Genomic DNA, 8645 nt, shown 5'->3' on the forward strand with positions numbered 1-8645 from the left:
ATATGTGAACTGCTGTATGGAAAGTGAATTTGCTCTGTAAATCTTCACCCAAATCAAAATAAAAAAAAAAAAAGAAAAAAAAATCATGCTTTCACATTTTTTAAAAATACATCCTTTGAAATCTAATACCCTCTTTCCCACCGCACACCTCCAATCTGCCCTTAAACCCGACAGTTGACCTTCCTGAATGTCTCTTGTGCCAACACATATTTTGCACCTGTCACCACTGGTTTCCCCGGAATGGCCTGCCCTAGGCCCCTACCTGGCCCTCACCATCCACAAGGCAGCCAGACGGATCTCATTGCAGCCCAAACTGCATGATGTTTCTCTCCTGCTTGACTTCCTCCAAGGACTTCGCATTTCTTTTAAAATAAAGACAAAACTCCTTGCAGGGACCTGCCAGCCTCTGGGTGACCTGGTCCCACCCACCCCACTCCTCCTGCGTCACCCCGCTTCCTCCATGCTGAGCTCTGGGTTCCTGGACTGGAAGCCCTTGTCTTGCCTCAGGCCTTTGGCACTTGCTAATCTAGTTTCCCTGAGGGGAGTGTTCCCTCTTTACCTAGTACAGGCCACTGCAGCCTTCAGATCTTGACTGAAATGCTAATTGCCCAAAGAAACTTTCCCTGATCTTCCAGCTGGGCTCCAGCCTCCCTCACCTGTGTAATTTCCTGGCACCCTTTTTACTTCCTGTAGCACTTACCTTATTTCCTGTGTTTATCTGTGTGACTAATACTGGACCTCTTAGCTGGAATGGCGGGCTGACTCTCATCTCCAACACATACCCGACCTAGGAGGATGGATGGATGGACGGATGATGTAGGGTGGACAGGTGGAAGGATGAGTAACTATAAATGTATGGATGGATAGATGTATGGAGGGAGGCTGGATGAAAGGTAATGGGTAATGTCCATAATCTATGCACCATTACCCATTACGTTTCATCCACCCTCCATCCATACATCTATCCATCCATACATTTATAGTTGGATGGATGATGGCTGACATTGCCCCTTCCTGTGGGTCATCTTCCCTCCCGGACCTTGGGCAGTACTCTGACTACTGGAGGGCCCTTTTGGGTTGTCTGTCTGTCAGCACGCTCTGGTCGCTCTGGTCCGCATTCAATCAATTTATTTTCAGGCCTCGTTTGCAGTCTTGTACTACGGTCGAGGCCAGCGCCCTCATTGGCAGCGTCTTGCCTGTGCCACGGGGGCGGAGGCGGCAGTGGGAGCCAGGAAGGCTGGGGTTCACACCGCAGCTCGGATGCTCGAACCGGGTTCCCTCGGATCCCTACACCTGGGCGCACGGCCAGGAGGAGAGGGCTCAGGGGGCGCGGAGCGCGCAGGGTAGGGGGCGGGGCTTCGGATCTCGGGGGCGGGGCCTCTGGCCCCGGATGCGGCCCCGCCCCTGCAGCCGCGGAAGCGGAAGTGGGAGGGGGTCTGGACGCTGCGGGGACCGCGGAGACAGGCCGACCCGGGCGGGAGGCGACCGACCCAGGCAGGGTGAGCGCGCGGCCGCTCGGGGCGGAGGGAGGAGGGGGGCCGGGGGCCCCGAAACGGGAAGGAAGCGGCGGCCGCTGCGGTCCGGTCGCTCTTCCGCTCGCGGTTGCGGGCGCGGGGGGGGCGGGCGAGGTTTCCGCAGCGCGGGCGGGGGTCGGCAGGGAGCGTCGGGCGGGCGGGCGGCCCGGCCGGGGTCCGAGCCGGGCGTGCCGGGCTGGGTAGCGACAGGGTGCGAGAGAAAGAGGGTGCAGGCTTGCGGCGGAGGTAGACGGGGCACGGAAACATGGGAGGGTGGGGGGCCGGGGTCGGAGGGCGACGGGCCGGGGCACAGCCTGGGCAGCGGGGTCCCATGGCAGGGGGCCGGGGTCGGAAGGTGAGGGGCCGGGGTTCTAGGGCGGGGGACTGGGGTCACAGCCTGGGCAGCGGGGTCCTAGGGCGGGGGACCGGCATCGGAGGGCGAGGGGCTGGGGTCCCATGGGCCGGGGTCGGAGGGTGGGGAGTTGTGGTCGGAGGACGGGGGGCTGGGGTCGGAAGGGGGGGGCCGGGGTCTTAGGGCGGGGGGCCTGGGGTCACAGCCTGGGCAGCAGGGTCCTAGGGCACGGGGCCGGGATCGGAGGGCGATGGGCCGGGGTCCCACGCGTCGGGGTCGGAGGGTGGGGACCCGGGGCTGGAGAGTGGGGACTGGGGTCAAAGCCTGGGCAGCCGGGTCCTAGGGCGGGGGGCCTGGAAAAATCAGAGGGCTAGGGGCCGGGGTCGGAGGGTCACAGCCTGGGCAGCGGGGTCCTAGGACAGGGGGCCGGGGTCGGAAGGTGGGGGGCCGGGGTCCTAGGGCGGGGCCCCGGACCGCCCGGGGCTGCGTTTGCCGAGCCGCGGCCCGGGTCGCACTGGCAGGATCCCAGCCGGGGGCCGCGGTGGCGCGGGGCGGGCCCTTCTGAATCCGGTGGCGCACCTAGCTGAGCTTTCTCCATCCGGGTCGCCGGGAACAGCGGGACTCGTGCAGCCGCGGCTCCCTGGGGGGACCCGGCCTCTTTCCGGCTGTGCTTGCCACCAGGAAGGGGGTCTTGGGTGCCCATGCCCCGGAACATTCCGGCGGATGCTTGGCCTGCCGCGGTGAGGGCCTTCCCGGGACGGGCATCTGGAAGCGCTGGGCCGCTGGGGGAGGAGTGCGCCCCATGGAATGCGGTGGGCTGTGCAGGGGCGGTTTGTGGACCGAGACACGGGGCTTCGTCGGGGGGCTGGGCCTCTGGGTGCTCACCTCCTGCTGAGACCAGCGGTCCTGCGAAGCCTGGGTGGGGGGCTTCCCCCGGAGACCCCTCCTGCCCCACCTCCTCGTGCCTGGGTGACCACGAGGGTGAGTCACGGACTCCATTGCGTTGAGTCAGGGCTGCGTCTGTCCTTGGGTTGGAAAATTCTTTGCCAGATAGTCAAGGAGCGAGGCAGCCTTAAAGGGAACTCAGATAGCAGGATTGAAGAGCCAGGAGCACACAGACTCGTTGTGGAACTTCACTCCCATCGAAGCTGACTTTTACCGGAGCTGCGATGGACTTGACTGTAAAGGACTGACGCTAGTGAACGGCTTGGTGCTTGGCCTGCAGTTGTTATGTGCTGTGTTGACTCCAACTCACAGTGAATCTGTAGGGCAGAGTCGAGCTGCCCCACGCTGGTTCCCAGGGGCTGTAGTCTTTCCCACAGCAGATCTGCACGTCTTGTCCCCCACAGAGCCTCTTGGGGGTTTGAACTGTGGACCTTTCGATAGGGGTTTCACTACCTCAGTGGCAGTGTGTTGTGAGATGTTGATTTGTTATACATGCCATTTGGGACGGAGGTTTAATAGTAGTGGTACGTGACAGGGAGTGTCTTTTTAACAGGTGGTTTTTTTTTTTTTTTGGTATCAGCCTTGTTGAGAGATCAATCACATACCATACAATTAATTGTGTAAGTCCAAGGCGTTTGATTGCTAACCAGAAGGCTGGCTGTTCAAACCCGCCAGCCACTCCCCAGAAGGAAGACTGGGCAATCTGCCTCTGTAGAGATTCTGCCTTGGAAACCCAAGGAGGGGTCGCTATGAGTCGGAACCAACTTGAGGGCAGTGAGTTTTTTTTAAGGGTTTAGTGCGTTTGCAGAGCTGTGCAGTCATCATCACAGTTGATTTCGGAATGTTGTCACCGTCCCGTGAGGAGGCCTGGACATTTCGTGGTATCCATATCGTAGGGCATTTTGCGACAGTACTTCCTTCACGTCTCCCGGGTTAACCCGTGTCCTAGCACGCAGCAGCGTTTCATCTGCTTTCTTGCTGAATAACGCGCCCTCGTGTGGATGTACACCTTACGTAAGCCCTGTCATCTCCTGATGGGTTGGTTTTTGATTGTTCTCAGGAATGCTGCTATGAACATTTGTATACAGATTGCGTGGGCGTTTCATTTTTCTTGGATATAGTTCTGCGATCGGGATTGTCGATTTACGTGGTGGTTGCATGTTTCATTGATTGAGGACCTGCCGGACTGTTTCCACAGCAGCTGTACCATTTTACGTTCCCATTAGCAATGCATGAGGGTTCCAGTTTCTCCATATCCTGGTCAATGCTTATTGTTCTCCATGTGCTCAGAGGTGCCTCAGAAGAAAGGGCTGCTGCGCTCCTTCTGAAAGATCATAGCCATTAAAAACCCTGTGGAGCACAGTTCTTCCCTGAAACTCATGGGGGCACCAAGAGTGAGTTGACTGCCCAAACCGAAAAACCCGCTGCCATGGAGTTGATTCTGACCCACAGCGCCCCTAGAGGACAGAGTGGAACTGCCCACAGGGTCTCCAAGGCTGTCAATCTTTGTGGAAGCCAACTGGTCCATTTTCCTACTGTGGATGGGCTGGTGGGTTTGAACTGCCAGCCTTCTAGTTAACAGCTAAGCTCTTTAAGGTCCAGGGGCTCTGTTTCTCTTTCATGGTTGTTGGTGCCTTATGTAAGGCCAAATTCCAGGTCTGGAATGTTTGTGCCTATGTTTCCTTCTAGGAGCATCCTGGCTTGGCTCTTACGTTTGGATTTTGACCCATTCTGAGTGGATCTGGGTGTGGTGCCCTGTGGGGTCCGGAGATGTTATCTTAGGACCCCGAGTTCCCCAGCTTTACATTTTTTCATCTGTTGTTTCTGTGCATTTATTTAACATGTGAGGAGATACAGTATTGTTACTTTCGGACAGTCACTGGCTGTCCTGGGTACAGTGAGTAACTGTCCTAGGTGAGTAACCACAGACATACTAAGCACTCTGCCAAAGTTAGGATCCCCAGGGGGCTCTAGAGAGGTAGGGAGGGAAGGCAGCGAGTAGTTGGACAGGAAATTGATCACAGGGCGGGCAGGGCTCAGGCCTCGTCCCAGTGCACTTGCTGGTGGCTGCCTTGTTCCTCGACTGTTTCCTGAGGATTGTGTCCCCTGCTGTGTGATGTCTAGCAGGGGCATCTGGCCTCCGCGCGATCACCTTGCCCTGTTGATAGGGCCGGGCCGTCCTTCAGGGATGGGGACGTGGCTGGGGAGGGTGCAAACTATCCCTCGAGCAACACTGGTTTTCTCGTATTGTCGCGAAAAACCCACAGAAAATGTTTTTTCGCCACGTACTAAGTCAGAATGACCAGAGGACCAGAGGTCGTAGCCCGCATCTGTGCGGGGTTTTGTTTCTCTACCTGAAGCTGGGAGGGCCAGCAGAGAGCGTCCGTCTTCTGAAACTCACGGCCGAGGTCTGTGTTTCTTTACAAAATCTGGCAGGTTTCCGAGGGCTGGAGAGGTCCTGGACGAGGTGCCGCTTCACAGATGTGCTTGTGAACTTTGGCCTTGGCTCCCCTCGCAGACGGAGTTCTCCCCAGATGCCCGCGAGCCCTCGCTGGACCGCCGTGCTCTGAGCAGAGTCCTGTGAGCAGCCTTTCAGCGTCAGCCGGAAAGGAAGGTCTGTGCTTTGGGCCTCCTGATACCCGTCGCCCTTGGGAGAGCGGGGTGAGTGAGCTCCAACAAGGCAAGGGCGGGGCTTGCAGGGACAGGGCTGAGGGCTGGGGCGGGGGCATGGCCATTTTCTGGAAAGAAATGTCACTGTTTAAATAAAGTTGCTAGTGTTGCCGATATCTGAGAAAAATGGAGGGACTCCAGAGAACTCCAGAATGGAGAAGCTGCTGTTCGGTGCTGTCTGAGGAGGCCGCGGGGCCTCTTCTCAGCCAGGTCTCTGGAAGGTGAGAAGAGCCGTGCGTAGCGCCAGGAGGCCTGCAGACGTCCTCAACCTGCCCCCCAGTGGAGCTGGTTTCCAAGAGGCAGCTGGCGAGTGGGCCCCGAAACATCACAGGAGGACACACCTGCTTCCACCCTTGACTGTAGGGTGCTTGTTCGTCCCACTGGTGCCCGCCGGGCAGCTGTCTCCACAGCCGTGGAAACCATAGGCAGTTGAGGCGCGGCAGATGGGAAACCTCTCTTCCTACAGTGTCGTGGCAGGAGGGACGTGGAGCTGGGGGCAGAGGTGTGGCAGTGGGCTGGCCACGTTGCTTAGTTGTCCTGTGGATGTGTCCTCACTTAGGGAATGAGGACACCGGGACAGCATTGTCTGCTTGTTCCTCCAGTGGACAGTTTATGCCTGGCCTCCAGGGGACAGTTTATGCCTGGCCTCCAGGGGACAGTTTATGCCTGGCCTCCAGGGGACAGTTTATGCCTGTCCTCCAGGGGACAGTTTATGCTTGGCCTCCAGGGAACAGTTTATGCCTGTCCTCCAGGGAACAGTTTATGCCTGTCCTCCAGGGGACAGTTTATGCCTGTCCTCCAGGGGACAGTTTATGCTTGGCCTCCAGTGGGCAGTTTATGCCTGGCCTCCAGGGGACAGTTTATGCCTGGCCTCCAGGGGACAGTTTATGCCTGGCCTCCAGGGGACAGTTTATGCTTGGCCTCCAGGGGACAGTTTATGCCTGTCCTCCAGGGGACAGTTTACGCTTGGCCTCCAGTGGACAGTTTATGGTTCATTTGCTCCTTGAATTGTGTCAAACGCAGATCGTGCTGTGGTTTTCCTCCGGGACATCTCGACAGTGGGGAGCCCAGTTGCAGTGGCCTCAAAAGGGTGTGGTTGGCCTTACCCACTGGTGGCCGAGGACCCTGCCCCAGATACGGTGACAGGAGCCACATCCAGGATTCCAGGGCACTGCGCCCTGCTTAGCCTCTTCCTACTCGACGGCACACAACAACAACAACAACAACTACTGGAAAATCTAGATAGCCTTAGTGTGATAGGCATGACATCAGAGATCACACAAGAGAATTTTGTAAGACCAACAACCTGTTCATTGGAAGTACTTTTTATCAGCAACATAAATAGCAGTTACACACATGGACCTCAGCAGATGGAACACACAGGAACGAAACTGACTACATTCTGCGGAAAGAGATGATGAAGCAGCTCAGTACCGTCGCTCAGAGCAAGGTCAGGGGCAACCGCAGACCAGTCGTCAGTCGCTTAAATGCAACTTCACGTTGAAGCTGAAAAAATCAAAACCAGTCCATGAGAAAATTCAAAATCATTTTTTAAAAAAGGACCAGGTTTGCTGGTCCGATAGAGCTTGATGGAACGCCTGAGACTAAGGCCCCTAGCTGCCCTTCAGGTCTGGAATTGAACCCACTCCTGTGGCTTCCAGCCAAACAAAAGACAGGCATATGAAGTGAACATGTACCTGAGGTAGATACACTCCTGGGAGAGAACAATCACGGGAGAACAAAAGGGCTGTGTATGCACAGGGAGACAGCTCAGGGGACAGGAGTGCATGGGAGGGAAGGACACAGGGAAGAGGTGGCTGTCGGGAGGACGTGGGAGGGGAGCTGTGGCATTGTGGGAGATTACAGTCAATGTCACGAGACAAAGTAGTATGTGAGCTGCTGTAGGGAAAGTGAATTTGCTCTGTAAGCTTTCACCCAAATCACAATAAAAATTACAAAAACAAACAAACACAAAGAAACAGTCCATGAGAGCCAAAATATGACCTTGAGGATGTCCTACCTGAATTGAGAGACTGGATTTGACACAAATTGAGAGAATAGATTTGAACACCAATGATGGAAAACCAGATGAGTTGTGAGGTAACATCAAGGACATCATACATCAAGAAAGCAAAAAGTCATTAAAAAGACAGGAAAGAAAGAAAAGACCAAAGTGGATGTCAGAAGAGACTCTGAAACTGGCTTTTGAATGGAGAGTAGCTAAAGCAAATGGAAGAAATGATGAAGTAAAAGAGCTGGACAGGAGATTTCAAAGGGTGGCTCAGGAAGGCAGAGTATTCTGATGAAATGTGCCAAGACCTGGAGTTAGAAAATGAAAAGGTTAGGACATGCTTGGCATTTCTCAAGCTGAAAGAACTGAAGAAAAAACTCAAGCCTTGGGTTGCCAATATTGAATGCTTCTGTGGCAGTGTGAAGGGGCTCTGGTGGTATAGTGGATAAGGCATTTGGCTGCTAACTGGAAGGTCAGTGACTCAAACCCATCAGCTGCTCTGCAGAAGGAAAATGGGGCAATCTCCTTCCATAAAGACTTGCAGCCTCAGAAACCCAATGGAGGGCGCTGTGAGTTGAAACTGACTTGATGGCAGTGAGTTTGGTGTTTTTGTTTGACAGACAAAATACTGGACAATGTGGGGAGCATCAAAAGAAAATGGGAGGAACATACAGTCACTTTACTGAGGTTGACGCTTAGCTGTCTCAGGAGGGTGGCATACAACCAAACACTGATGGTGTCGAAGAAGGAAGTCAAAGCTGCGTTGAAAGCATTGGCCAAAAGCAGAAGGCACCAGGAGCTGACAGAATACCAATTGAGATGTTTCACCAAATGAATGAAATGCTGGGACCGTTCACTCATATGCTGAGAAATTTGGAAGACGGATTCCTGGCCAACCAACTGGAAGAGATCCATATTTTTGCTCATTTCAAACAAAAGTGATCCAATAGAATGTGGAAATGATCCAATGATATCATTAATATTACACCCAAGTAAAGTTTTGCTGAAGGTACTTCAGAAATGGTTGCAGCAATATATTGACAAGGAGCTGCCAGAAATTCAGCGCAGATCAGAAGAGGATGTGGAATGAGGGCTGTCATCGCTGAGGTCAGATGGATCGTGGCTGAAAGCAGAGAAGACCAGAAAGATGTTT

This window comes from Orycteropus afer, unplaced genomic scaffold, assembly GCF_000298275.1.
Source record: "Orycteropus afer afer isolate SDZICR_OR568_19922 unplaced genomic scaffold, OryAfe1.0 scaffold00244, whole genome shotgun sequence".
In the NCBI taxonomy this organism is placed as follows: domain Eukaryota; kingdom Metazoa; phylum Chordata; class Mammalia; order Tubulidentata; family Orycteropodidae; genus Orycteropus; species Orycteropus afer.